Here is a 15,278-nt window from a genome sequence, read left to right as displayed (position 1 = left end):
GGACATTCGAAACGGGCAAGGTGCCGCAACTTAGACTCGATAAAACATGCAATTTCAAATCAGAACGCGTTTGAGGAACTTGACTTGAAAAGGGTTGAGGTGGTTGCTAGTTATAAAACTAGGCTTAGGTCGTTGGTTGCTATGGTTCAAGGGTAGTATTTCTTAAGTTGGTCCAGGTTGGTCGGGTTTGTAAAGTCCTCCCCATCTAGGTCACTCAGTCTCACTGCGCCCCCCGAAAGTATTTTCTTGACCAGGTATGGCCCGGCCCAGTTGGGTTTGAATTTTCCCCTCGGATCGACGGGTAATGGTGCTTGAACTGACTTGAGGACCAAGTCGCCCTCCTTGATGTTCCTGGGTTTAACCTTCTTGTTGAATGCCCGTTGTATACGTCGTTGGTATAGCTGGACGTTGTGCAAGGCGCTGAGTCGTCGTTCGTCTAGAAGAGTGAGTTGCTCGTACCTTTGACGGGTCCATTCCGCCCCAGGGACTTAACTCTCCAGTAGGATGCGTAGAGAAGGGACCTCTAACTCTACCGGTTGAACCGCCTCCATACCGTATGCTAGGTAGAAGGGCGTGGTGCCTGTCGGTGTTCGAATGGAGGCTCGGTATCCCTAGAGTGCGAATGGGAGTTTGCTCGGCCAATCGCGGTAATTTTCTTGCATTTTCTTGATAATGGTGACAAGAGTTTTGTTCGCTGCCTCCACCGCTCCGTTGGTTTGGGGACGGTAGGGGGATGATCGATGTCGTTTGATTTTGTATTTGTCCAGCAAAGCTTGAGTTTCCGCCCGGAAGTGTGAGCCTTGATCGATGATATTATGGGGTACCCCATACCGGCAGATGATGTTGTTTTGAATGAACTTGGGCACTTTTTTGGCGGTCAAGACTGCATATGACTGTGCTTCCACCCTAGTCGATGGCGACGAGGACGAAGCAATGCCCCTTGGTGCCTACCGGGTTGACTTTCCCTATGATGTCGATGCCCCAGGTTGAGAAAGGCCAGGGTGACGTCATGGTGTATAAAAAGGATGGTGGTATGTGTTGTATGTTGGCGAAGATTTGGCAATGTTTGACGTAGTTACGGCAGTCGGCTTCCATGGTGGTCCAGTAGTAACCTAGCCGTGTGATTTTTCGAGTAAGCATCATTGCACTTATGTGAGGGCCACTTTCTCCGTCGTGGACCTCTCCCATAACTTTTTTGGCTTTGTAATGGTCAATGCAAAGGAGGAGTATTCCTTGGGGTGTTCTCTTGTATAGTTGATCTTGGTTTATCACGAATTGTGATGCAAGTAAGCGGATGGCTCTTTGTTCTCTTTGATCAGAGTTGGGAGGGAATTCGTTTTTGGTTTTGTAGTTGAGGATGGCTTGGTACCAAGGTTCATCATGGCTTTCCTCGTCGTCGATGATGGCACAAACGTGAGCTGGCTCGCTCCTTCTCTCGACACATAGGGGCATTGATGTCATGTCGTCAGGTATGTTGACGAGCACGACAAGTTTCGCCAGGGCATCAACAAATTGATTTTCCTCTCGCGGCAAGTGGAAATAATTGACTTGGTCGAAGAACTCGGCCTCTTGATTGATCTTTGCTCGGTAGAGAGCTAAGCTGTCGGATCGGATTTTCCATGATCCGGACACCTGATTGATGATGAGCGAGGAATCGCCGTGGACCCTCAGTCTCTTGATGCCAAGTGTGATGGCTGCTTGTAGGCCGATGAGACATGCTTCATATTCAGCGGCATTGTTGGTGACGGCAAAGTCTAGCTTGACCGAGATCGGAACATGTTCTCCCTCTGGTGATAATAGAAGGATTCCTACCCCGAAGCCTCTCAGATTAGATGCACGGTCGAAGTATAGGTTCCATGCGTCAGAATCGGCACAAAGGATGTCTTCGTCAGGAAGTGACCACGTGTCAGTCGCTGGATCCTCGTTGACGGGATTTTCAGCTAGGAAATCGGCAACCGCTCTTCCCTTGATAACCTTGAGGGGCACAAACTTGAGATCAAACTCAGACAGCATAGCGTCCACCTAGACAGCCTTCCGTTTAGTACGGGTTTTTCGAAGATGTATTTGACCGGGTCCATCTTGGAGCAGATGTGAACCGTGTAGCTGAGCATGTAATGCCGCAACTTCTTTGTTGACCATACTAGGGCAAGGCATGTCTTTTCCAGTTGGGTATACCTCGTCTCGTACTCAATGAACTTTTTGCTGATGTAGTAGATGGCTCATTCTTCGCCGTCGACTGTTTGCGCTAACATTGCTCCCATGGCTGTGTTGGTAAAAGTCAAGTATAGGGATAAAGGGATCCCCGGTTGAGGTGGCATGAGGACAGGAGGTTTGGATCGGATTTTCTTTATCCTGTAGAAGGCCTTTTGACAATCGTCGTCCCAATCGGTGTGATCGGAGGCGCGAAGCTTCTTGAATATTGGTTCACAAATCATGGTGAGCTTGGCAATAAAGCGGCTGATGTATTGGACCTGGCCGAGAAATCCCCGAATCTCCTTCTCGTTCCTAGGTCGAGGCATTTGCTGAAGGGCTTTGATTTTGGTTGGATCAATCTCAATTCCTCTTTTGCTGACGACTTGTCCCAAGAGTTTTCCGGAGGGGACCCCGAACGCACACTTCTGAGGATTTAGTCTCATGTTATATTTCCGCAGACGGGCGAAGAATTTCCGAAGGGCGCCGATGTGGCCGTCCCGTTCTTTTGATTTGACGATCATGTCATCGACATACACCTCTACCTCCTTGTGCATCATATCATGTAGGAGAATGGTAGCGGTTCTTCGATAAGTAGCCCCGGCGTTGATAAGACCGAAGGGCATGACCGTGTAGCAATATATACCCCACTGTGTAGTGAATGCTGTCTTATGCATGTCTTCCTCAGCCATTTTAATCTGGTTGTACCCAGCATACCCGTCCATGAATGATAAGAGGGCATGTTCGGCGGTGTTGTCCACCAGAATGTCAACATGTGGCAAAGGGAAGTCGTCCTTTGGACTCGCCTTGTTCAGATCCCTGAAGTCGACGCAAACCCGAATTCTTCCGTCTTTCTTTCGTACGGGCACAATGTTGGCCACCCAATCAGAGTATTCAGACACTTTGATGAAACCAGGCTTGAACTGTTTATCCACTTCTTCCTTGATTTTTAGGGCCCATTCAGGACGCATCCAGCGTAGCTTCTGCTTCACAGGTTTAGCTCCGGGCTTAATGGGTATCTGGTGCTCTGGAATTTCCCTGTCAATCCCAGGCATGTCTCTGTAAGACCAGGCGAATAGGTCCTTGTATTCGTGGAGGAGGTCAATGAACTGTTGTCTTTCCGAGGGGTCCAGGGTTGTCCCTATCCTAAGTTCTTGAGGTGTAGTGTCGGTCCCTACGTTAATAGGTTCGGTCTCCTCAATGATGGGGGTTCTGGTTTCCCGTTTGTCAAGTTCTTTGGCTAGGTGAGGTGGGTAGTCACTCAAGTCAAATTCCTCATAGTCATTCGAATGCATTGCGATTAAATTGAGACGAGTCATAAGCAAACTTAGCGTTCATTAAGTTGACGCGAGCGAAAAGCTCGGAGAGGACAGACATCTCGTGGTCGGTCAGAGGCGACACAGCAGAGGAGGTGGCCCCTGGAACAGGCTCCAGGTTGTCACCTTTCATGGGAGTGGAGGTGACCCTAGTAGACTCAGCCTCTGAATCAGCCACGACATTGTAATAGAAAAGTGGGAAGGGGACCTTGACTGGGACATCAGGAGTGTTAGGAGCTATGACAGACTCTGACTCTGACTCAGACTCAGATTCAGATTCTTCTTCACTTCCCTTCTTGAACATAGGGCCTTCTCCAGTTGTGATCTTGAGAATGCGGCCTTGGCGATCGGTCCATTTGACGGTCTTCCTCCAACCCTGTGTAGCTTTCTCTGGGTCAGTGTCAGAGATCAAGGCGGTTGGGTCAAATTGATTGTCCTTCAGGGCGATGTTGATGATGTCCTCATAGTCGAGGTGCTTAATGTTATCTTCTCCAAAGAGGAGGGTGGCAGCTTGTCCATTGAGGCATGACGACGGCTTAGACTCGGATGAAGCAGTTTCGGTGTTGTTGGGGATGAAGTAGCGGTCCTGGAAGACTTCCACACCCGGTTACCTAGCCTTGGCCACGGAGTCATAGATCGGCTTCAGAAAGCCATGGTAGAGCTCTGATTCTCCCTCGGGGATAAAGTATCCGTTGAGGGTCAGATGATAGGGACGGAGAATAACTCCGTGCTTCTTGCGTTTTCGGACTAGGAGGTTCATCTCCTGGATATCTTCATCGGTAGGTTCAAATCCTAGCCCGAAGGGAATTTTGGGGACCTTAGCCTATTTCAAGAGAGGTAAGGTGCTCTTCAGTGGATTGAGGGGCAAACCCGGGAAGTAACCCTGGCGCATCATGATGCGGTTGACTGTGAGGTTGGCAAACGGGTCACAATCAAAGGGTGTTGATTAATCAGTTATGGCATTCACAGCTTGGAATCCCCACATTTCATTATCATCTTCCTCAGTGGCCTGGGAGGCTATTCCCTTTCTCATGATAGCTTTGATCGGGAAGCGAGAATTGTGATTGTTTTCCGTTGAAGGGGACCCGATCTTCCGGTGGAGAGTTGAGGTAACTGCTTTGACGGCGTGAATCCAGAGACGTCCCAAGAGCATATTGAAAGAGGCGTCGATGTCGACCACTTGAAAACTGGTTTGTCTTTCCAGCGGTCCGGTTGCGACGGTCAGAGTGATGAGCCCCGCGACCTTGCGACGAGTGCCGTCGTAGGCGCGTACTCCATGATTTATCGGGACCTAATCAGCTACCTTAATACCCAGCTTGTGAGCAGTCTTGAGGGGAATGACATTCACCGCGGATCCGTCATCCGCAAGGACCATGAGCACATTCTTCTTGAGACATTGTACGGTAATGTACAGGGCAAGGTTATGATTGGCTCCGAAGGGAGGGATATCTTCGTCGGAGAAGACGACTGGGTTGTTCAAATCAGGGGCGTCCCTCGTCATGTGCGCCACTATTTCTTCAGGGGAAAAGGTTGAGGGCACAGTAAGTTTGCCCAAGGCCTGTAGCACAGCCTGTCAATGCTCAAAGGACATTGCGATCAGTTACCAGATTGAGATCTCGGATTTTGCCTTCTGAAGCTGTTTGAGGATTGAATTCTCAGGAGCCCTCGGTTGAGTGTCTACTTCCGGGACGACTTGGTCATTCATCGTTGGAACGACCGTTGGATTGCTCGGATTTTGATAGGGGCGTCCGGACCGGGTAAGGTGACCGATCTCTTTCGCCTGTTTCTCTTTCTCTGGGACAAGGTAGACATCTTCAATGTCGTCTCTCCAGATGCCATTGATTCCAGGATCTCGAAGGCACCTTGGAGGGGTATTCCTTGGTGAGTAGTTTTTGTGAGGGATATTTTTGTGAGGGTAATTTTCGTGGGGGTACTTTTTGTGGGGTTGATTATTGTGAGGTTGATTATTGTGAGGTGTGTGCCAGAATGGTCGCGGGAGCAATCCGTCCTGGTGTGGGTAGTTTTGGGCGCTCGGAGGACTTTCCCTCGGGCGTTGTGGTGGAGGATTGAAGATAAGTCGACGGTAGGCATCGTCAAGTCGGGTGATCCTCTCGGAGAGACTGGCTATAGCTTCCTCAACTTATTGGAACATAGTGAGCATAGTGGCAGCACTGAACACAAACACTCCGTCTGAGGGATCTTTCTCCAAAGCATTCACCTCATCATCAACAGGCAGGATGAGGTGTGAGCAGTCCAGAGTTAGCTCATCATCGGAGATGGCGTGGATCCCCAGACATTTGTTTTGTTGTTTGGCTTAGTCGGCGGGGGTAAAGGCAAATCCCCTTTCTTAATCATGTCTTGGATGATGTGTTTGAGTTTGAAGCAGGTTTCAGTATCATGCCCCTTCCCTTGATGGTACTAACAGTAGGCGTTCGGGTTCCAGAATCGGGACTTCTTAGCATCGGTCGGATCCGGGGTACGGTGGGTCCGATTGGTTGTAACTTTCCCTGGTCCATGAGCCTCTTCAGAGCACTTGCGTAAGTTGACCCTATATTAGTGAACACTCTCTTGGGGCGCTCAACTCTCTTAGCAGATGGTTCAACGGGGTTGACCTCATCGATTTTGTTTGTTTGACCGTAGGGACGGGATCCGGTTTAGGTGGATCCTTGGTAGCCTCTGCCAGTAGTCTTGGCCAAGACACCCTTCCGGAGGTCATCTTCAATGCGTGTCCCCAGAATTTGCAGATCCTAGAAGGTCTTGATATTTTGATACCTTAGTAAGTTGGCATACACTGGGCGAAGATTGTAGACGAACTTTTCCACCAAAGTTGATTCACTTGGTTTACTGACCAATTGAGTACTCACCCTCCTCCAACGGGTTAAGAACTCGGTGAACCCTTCCTTATCGTTCTGGGTTAGAACCTCAAGAGTACGGGTATTGGCTTGGATTTCAACATTGTCAGCATATTGTTTAACAAATTCGACTGCGACCTCATCCCAAGTGGTAAGGTTTTTCGTATCAAGGGAGTAATACCACTGGCGAGGGATCGGTTCCAATGAGGATGGAAAGATCCGGGTGAAAAGTTCCTGTTTGACCCCTTTAGTGGCCATGTAGTCTTTGAAGGCACGAATATGATTGAGCGGGTCATCCACTCCTTTGAACTTAGGTACGTCAGTTAGGGTAAAGTTGTGAGGTAATTGATCCCCAACAGGCTCGAACCTTCGGTTGTTCTCAAGATGGATATTGTTACCCCGGGCTAGGAGCTGTTCTTCCAAGAGCTTTAGCCTCTTCTCAGTTTCAGTCAGAGGCGGAGCGTTATGTTCTCCAATTTCTTTGTTTTCCAGGGCGTCGATACGGGTCTCGACGCGATCCAGGGTGACCTTAAGAGCGGTAAGCAGGCTGGCTAGCTGATCAGTCATGACATCTCTGTTGTTATCATTGTTGTTGTTGACAGACGAAGTTGAAGACGGGGCCATGACTCTGAGGAAGAAAAACGGCTCACATTACAACTCAATCCGACACGGTTCGAAGACTGAACACAGACAACGCAAAGGACAAGACAAAGATCTGACTCAACAAGACGAGGGTGACCGTGTATGGTTCCTCGGTGCTGACTCGATTTATGACGTGACAGTGTCGACCGAACTTTTTACACGAGTCCAACATAACGCCGCGACGCCATTGGACGGGTCTCGTGGTGAGACGACTCGAAAGTAAAGAACCATAAGTACGTTTGCTTCGACTCGATAGACACGAGGCGGGATTGGAATGGTGGACTGAAGTTTTCGAAAATAGAAATTTTCAAAAAGATTCATTTGTCACTTTGTGGACGGCTTCCGAAGATAGAGATCTCCGCAAGTCGACCACTTGAAAGGGTTGTCTTAAGTTTATTTGCAAAAGACGGTTTGAGTTTGAGTCGGCTCGGAAAACAGTGTATTGTCTCCCAAGACGGTTTCTGAAATTCAAAATTGTATGTTTTGAAAATCGAGTTTGAAATTTTTGAAGAGGTCTCGGGGACGGTGCGTGGTCCTCGGGATCTCGAGAGTGTCTCGAGAAAAGGGTGCGTGCTTTTCTCGGGTTTTGAAAGAGCCATTATCGGCGCGAAACGGGTTAAAATCCGTGTCTAGACGCGGCGATTATAACGGCGTAAAAAGGTGATTTGAAATGGTTGTGAAAAACCGGGTTTGAAAATCGTCATTATGACGGCCTAGAAAGGCGTGTTGAAATGGTTATAAAAACTGGGTTTAAAAATCGTCATTATGACGGCCTAGAGAGGCTTGTTGAAATGGTTATAAAAACCGGGGTTGAAAATCGTCATTACGACGGCCTAGAAAGGCGTGTTGAAATGGTTGTAAAAACCGGGTTTGAAAATCGTCATTACGACGGCCTAGAAAGGCGTGTTGAAATGGTTATAAAACCGGGTTTGAAAATCATCATTACGACGGCCTAGAAAGGCGTTCAACGTCGGCGAAAGACCGAGGTTTGAAACGGCCATTATGACGGCGCAAAAGGGTGTTTTTGAAAGTTTGAAAATGACGCGGAAGGACATATGATCAAGTAGCACATAAGCACTCACAATTCATTATATTATGCATTATGCTGACACGGGTTTTAGCTTAGAAGGGTGGGTTACACACCAAGCGATCAAACCCCGATTTGCGAGATGGATATCAATCCAAACAAAATGTGTAAGGAGGGTGCCCTAGCCTCATGCTCGAAAGTGATGAAAGCTCTTTGATGAAACAGAAATGTGTGACGTCAATGGTATGCTTGACTCAATCGGGATTTGAAACGTGGGGATGAGAAAACTCACGCCGACGAGACGAGCCAACTGGTCGAAAAGGGTTAGGTTATGGGCCCGGACAGGGAACCCGACCGTGACCGTAATATCAATTAATGCATTCCAACCAAGACCTCGTTCGAGTCTCACCATATAGGGATCACAAAGACGTAAGTGTCCTAGTTCTCCCCAGCGGAGTCGCCAATCTGTGGACATGGCCCACCTGCGTATGCCCAGCCGATCTGTGGACAATGGCAGCGGTCTTTAGAAAGCCACGCTCGGCGGCTTAAAAATGCTTTCGATCGGATCGTTTTAGATCGGTCGGTTTCGTCTCGGCAAGGGTCTCGAAATGATTAGAGATGTTCGGAGTCGCCACCAAGCATTTGTGGGATGCTTGGAACCCGTTCGAAATCCACTTTATACCTCGGTCAAATCGAAGCACAAAGCAGCGTTTGACATAGGTACTAAAGATAAGGAAATCGTCCCTCTTTAGCATCCTATCTCTAGAATGACTCTCGTACGCCCTGGATAAGGTCGTCCACTATCCAAAGTTTCTGAGTAAGAGGTGAAGGTACGTATTGGGAAGCCCTTTAATCGACACCCAATCCCGCCCGCGGTAGCGCTTCATTCGATCGATCTTGGTTGGTTGAATGCAAAAGTTGATAAAACGGTTTAAATGCATGAATGCGCATCCAATAATTTAAACCTAACATGTGAGAGCTTTCTAAGTCGGTTGATTTAATCCAAGTATCATGTATAAGATGTCGATTGGATTAATGATTGATTTGCATGCAAGACGGAAATTAAACATCCATTTACCGTATTAGGTTTAGGGTGCATAACGTGATCCATTTGTCTTAATAAGACATTTTGCAAATGTGATTTTGAATGAGCAAATAGTCGTCTAATCCGTCCTATATCCGGGCTAACTGGAGTCGGGATCGTCCTAGACTAATGCTGGAAAGGGAACAGGCCCTGTACCAGACGGCTACATGAGGCGCGAGCAAGCCGGCGATACAAGGGGCCTCCCCTGATTCTGAAAATGAGTAAGAAAAGGCCTGCTTGAGGCGCGGGTCAGCCTACGATTGTATGCCGTGTTCTGACCTTTTGAAAACATTACAAAACGTGTTGAGAAATGGGTATTTGAACCCGATTTGGTTTGAAAGGGTCGTTTAGACCGTATTTGTTGATTTGAAGAACTAGACTCGAATAGTCATCATTATTTTGATAATATTCGGTGTCGGGTTCGACTTGACAAGCTTGACATGAATAGTTTTGAAAATATTTATGAACTAATTGTTTTAAGTTCATTTGAATATAATTAGTCGATACTCATCATCGCACCCGGGTTAAAATCCGGCATGGTATGTAGAACCAAGGATGACTTTGTGTTGGTGACTAATATATTTGTTTCGAAAATGTAAAGAAATGATGAAAGACTTTAAAATACCTCCCAAAATGTAAAGAAATGAAATAAAAGGTTTTAAATGCCTTTTAAATGTCATTAACCAAATATTATCACCGAAACACGGATTTAACCGTCATGGTATGAGGAACCAAGGGTGAAAAATGTTTTATGGTTAAAACAAGTGAAATAGAATAAAAAAGAGTTTGAAAATATTTGAAATGGTAAAAACCGATTACAAATATGAAAACGAATTAAAGGGGAAAGACGAGAACAAACACGGTAGATCTCTGACCTGAACACCCCATTTAGGCGCGGGTAAGCCTGCAACCTAAGGGGCTTCTGTCTCAGGCCAAAAATCAGTTTTGGCTCGTTTATCCCATGTTTCGGTTCATGTTATGCACGTTGTAGCATGTTATAGTCATGAAACAAATGAAAACATGATACAAAGAGGATTTTTACACCCTCATACTTACATGTTTGGTTATGGCGAGTGACCGACGTAAGTGTAACAACTCGTTTGGTCGGAAAAAACTCGGTTTAAAAGCGTTTTGGTAAGTAAAAAGAGTGTTTTAAGATTAGTGATGGTGTAGTGGTCGAAGTGGTCGGTCAAGTGATTTAATGCACGATGACGGTACCAAACAATGTGTAAGGCTTGTATTTACGATCGGTAGGTCATAAATACGCGTCGGATTGTGACTTGAGAAGTCGAGTCGAGAATTTTAAGGGAGAAAAGAGGGGGCGGACACTCGCATTACTCTCAAATGGGGGGCATTTGAGGGGTATTTATAGGGAAATGAGTGGTTGTGTGAATTTTGAGCGACATGGCCACCTGGGCTGCTCAAAGAGGCGCGAACCACGTCGTGGGTCTTCGAGGTGAGTTGTCGCTTTCACACAAAAACAATCATGATTTGTTCTATCCTAGGTTTTGTAGTCATATGTTTGGTACTTGACCAAACATAAATCCGGGAAAACTTAAGGTAGAAGGTTTGAAATGTTTTGTTTTTGGTGGTTGACTCGGTTTGACTCGTTGTTGGAGTCGGGATTTGAATTTTTGAGTCAGTTTTTGGTCCGGTGTCGGTTTTGACTCTAGTTAGTGTCATTGTGACCCCGTCGTCGTGCATTAAACACTCCAGGTATTTTTGAAATGTTTTGAGATATTTTATTTTCGAAATCGTTTTAAGTTTTCCGACGTAAAGTTGTACACAAACCGTCAATCAAACGCCGCGATTCCAAAGCATGTTATAGTCCGATAATCATCGAGTGTTTGTCGGAGTCTCAGCAGATACTGGGTATCTACAACTCCATGTAGTTGCTAGAACTTTATTCGGCCGAGTTGGCTTGTAAAATTCATTTAACATTTGTTTTGTTGAATGTTATGCTTTGGTCTCATCCTTAATTTGCATGTGCATTCTCGCCTAAGCCTGGGTGTCCCTGCTTACTTCGTTTTGCCAGGATCATCCTTTTACGGGCGTCCCAGATTCCTCTAAAATATTTGATCAAGGTTCTATTTGGGGTGCCCTTGCCTACTTCTATCATTTCGGTATAGGACTCTCTCTAGGGGTGTCACGCCTACTCCGACCATTTTTGATCAGAGTATTCTTCTAGGGGTGTCTTCGCCTACTTTTCATTTCGGTCCAGGCGTCTCTCTAGCGGAGTCTCTGCCTACTCCGATATTTCGGTCTGGGTGTCCGTTAACGAGTGTCCATGCCTACTTCGTCGTTTTGGCCCGAACGTCCCTCTAGGGGAGTCCCTACCTACTTTAGGGTATTCATCTGTCTTTTCGGTCTTATGTATCCCTTTTTACGGCTGTCCCTGCCTACTTAGAAGTCTTCGCTCCTCAGTTTGGTCTTGGGTGTCCCTTTACGGATGTCCTTGCCTACTTGGACGTCTTCGCTCGCCGTTTCGGTCTTGGGTGTCCCTGCCTAATTGGACGTCTTCACTCATCCGTTTGGTCTTGGGTGTCCCTTTACGAGTGTCCCTGCCTACTTCAATGTCTTCCTGGCTATTGCTCCACTTATATGGCAGCTTCCCTGCCCCCTGTATGTTGCGCTGATAGGAAATAACCGATTGTTTCAAGGGGTGAGGTTACAATTTTGCACAGAGCCGTCGACACACTATTACAGATACAGGCTATAACAACGGTTAAAAACCGTTGTTATATAAAAAAGCGTCCGTTGTAAAAGGTTTTAACAACGGTTGGTTTTCTTAAAGAACCCGTTGTTAAAACTATTAACAACGGTTTTAAGTATAAAAACCCGTTGTGGAAAGTGTGACTCAATTTTGGTGGGAAAGTTATAACAACGGTTGTAATATAAAAAACCGTTGTTATAACTAAAGACAACGGGTTGTTTCTCAATAACCGTTGTTGTTTGTTTTTAAAAAATAAAAAAAAATTAAATTAAATATTACTAGATGCATGCGTAATTACGGCCCGTTATAATTCCGATGCATGCATTATTACTGCCATCCCTGTGCATATGAATGGACAATATATGGAATGAGAAGGGTTATAATAAGATTTGAAGCAGCAGAGAGAGATATGATGATGATTATGGCACAACTTCCTAAACATATATTAATTAAAAAACAACTTAAACGACACATTACTTAGTATAAATACATGCATTATCTCAACCACCATTCCATTATCTCACTATCTCCAAACCCTAACTGCTAAAACAAACTCTAAACCCTAATGAATCTTTCAAACAAACACCAAACTTCATCAAAAAAATGAATGATACCATCCTTAAGACTCTTACTATGACCGAGAACAACAACAGTTTCATCTGCCGGTTGCTCCACACTGAGGACAGTTTCAGGAGCTACCTTGTGGATGCTCGATCCGCACTCAAGGAGCAAAAAAAAAGGCTTGACAGAGCAGCAGTTGTTGCAGCTATATGACGATATAGCAACTGCTGAACGAAACCTCCAAATAGCTAAGGAGGAGAGGATGGATATCATAGAAGAGAATAAGACTCTCGATGAAAATATAAGAATTGCATTTTTATCAATGTATTTCTTTTTTTAATTTATGTATTTATATATATATATATATATATATATATATATATATATATATATATTAATTAATTAAGTTTATCATGCATTCCTCTCTATCATCTTGCTTCTTCTTTGTTTTATTTTATTTAATTTGTTTTACTAGCTAATTAAGCGAATAATACTTAGAGAAATAACATAATGATCGATAAAAACACATACATGCAAATGAAATAATTAGAAAAAGAAAATAATGACGATGAAAGACGATGAAACCAACAGTGACGGCGAGATTTACCCGATAATTAGAGAAAGTAAGAGACGATGAAACCAACAGTGACGGCGAGATGAAAAAGCGACGATGAGAAAGAGAGAAAGAGACGATGAAAAAGTGTGTGTTTGTGTTTGTGTCTGTCTGTGTTTGTGTTAAGGTTTGTGTTTTGTGGCTGTAGCTGATCTGTGTTCGTGTGGTTTATAGTATGGAAAGTATTGACAATGGTTGTTAAACAAAAACCGTTGTTAAAAAGTTTTAACAACGGGTTTAAAAAATAACCGTTGTGATTACTTTTCACTAACTTTGCGCCAATTTTGCGCCAAATTATTAACAACGGTTGTGCATGTTTGACCCGTTGTTAAAACTTATAACAACGGTTATATAACCATAACCGTTGTAATTAATTTTAGTAAAATTCGCGTCTATGGTGATTTTCGTGAATAAGCGTTGTTAAAGGGGCGTTGTAGTTGTCTGGATTTGTAGTAGTGACATGTTTGATCGTCCTCTGGCTCACTCATATCAATGGTACAAGGATTCCTTAGGTTGTGTTTGACTAGCCTGGAATGTCCATATCGGCGTTCTAGTGTGCCTCTAATTCAGCTATGTCCATGTCGGCCAAGGTGTATGTACCAGACCTAAGGATCTTGGTGATTTGGTAAGGGCCTTCCCAGTTTGCAAATAACTTGCTACATAGATTGCCCTGTCCGACTGTTGCGCTTTTCCTTAGGACATAATCTCCGACCTAGAACTATCGTAGTTGTACTCTTGGATTGTATTATCTTTTCATTCGGTTTTGGTATTCTACTATGTTCAGCCGGGCTTATTTCCTGGTTTCCTCGACAAGGTCGAGGGTGCTTCTCATGGCTTGTTCGTTGCTCTTTGGGTTGTAGTACATGTTGCGTGCGGTGGGTATTTGTATTTCCACTAGCAACATTGTTTCTGCTCCCTAGACCAGGTTAAAGGGTGTATGGCATGTGGACTCTTTGAATGTGGTTTTGAGTGACCATAAGATGTTTTCCAGCTCGTCTGCCCATGCTCCTTTTAGCTCATCCATGCATTTTATTAGGCCAGCCAGTATTTGCTTATTGGTGGTGTAATACCCGCTCTGTTAGGGACCCTTTGACTGCCCCTTTGACCATAAAAGACCCTTAGTAGAAGTGCAAGAGAGAGTTGTATCACATTCTTTACTGTTTACTCGACCAAGTAAGGGTCACTCGGCCGAGTACCGCTACCGAGTGCAGGGTACTCGGCCGAGTATATTCCATACTCGACCGAGTACGCGTTCTGACAGTGTGTTAATATAAAATACGGAGGCTACAACGTAATTCTTTTTCCACGATACATTTTCACCTTTTCATAAACCTAATTTCCTCTCTCTCTCTCTCTCTCTCTCTCTCTCTCTCTCTCTCTCTCAATTCTATGATCTCTCACCACCCAATTAAGAGTTAACCTTGAACACTAATCCGGAAAGGGCGGTAGCGTATGCATGGAGTCACCGAGTCGGGTCGTCGCCACCTTTGGCAACCGTTTGTTCTTCAAGGTAAATTTGTGGATACTGGTTTGTCGTTTTGTTTATATTAATAGCTTACTAATAGGACATAATCGTGGTTGTAGGATAGGATGCAGATTCGTGCTTGGCGTGGTAAATGATTGATGCATTTCTATGGAATAGCGAAAAGGTAGGGTTTCCCTACTTAGTTTCAATTCATGGTTGTTTGTTCATATCTTTTTTGTGGGTGTCTTGATGAGTTGATTCAGCTACAGTATTGCGATGGTGATGACAGTGATGGTTATTATTGATACTGATTGTGAAGCCATTGTCAGGAGATGGTCTTCACCCCTATGTTTGCCCCTTGTGGCTCCCGTCACAAGGGGAATGTGCATTGAGCTAGGCCCGACACCCATAGGAGTAGTCGAGCCCGAAGGTCCGACCTGGCTGATGGACATTATCAACTTCAAGATAGAAGGAAAGATACTAGTGAGAATGACGGAGAGAAAGATCCGAGCAGTCGCTAGCCAATTCCTGATGATAGAGGGAACATTCTATAAAAAAGGGTTATGAAGTCTACTCTTGAGATGTCTGAACCCAAGGGAGGCCCAACAAGCACTATCGGCCATCCACGCTGGCATCTGTGGGCACTACATCAGAGTTAGAAGTCTGGCCCCCAAAGCATTAAGAGCAGGATATTTCTGGCCTACCATGAAGGCAGACGCCAAGGCATTGACGAGGAGGTATAGTAATTGTCAGATCCACGCACCTATCATTCCTGCACCAGCAAGGGACCGACATCTAGTGCTGAGCCAAATACC

Source organism: Silene latifolia, chromosome X, assembly GCF_048544455.1.
Source record: "Silene latifolia isolate original U9 population chromosome X, ASM4854445v1, whole genome shotgun sequence".
Taxonomy (NCBI): domain Eukaryota; kingdom Viridiplantae; phylum Streptophyta; class Magnoliopsida; order Caryophyllales; family Caryophyllaceae; genus Silene; species Silene latifolia.
The sequence above is the reverse complement of the archived record's forward strand: the minus strand, read 5'-3'. Positions refer to the sequence as shown.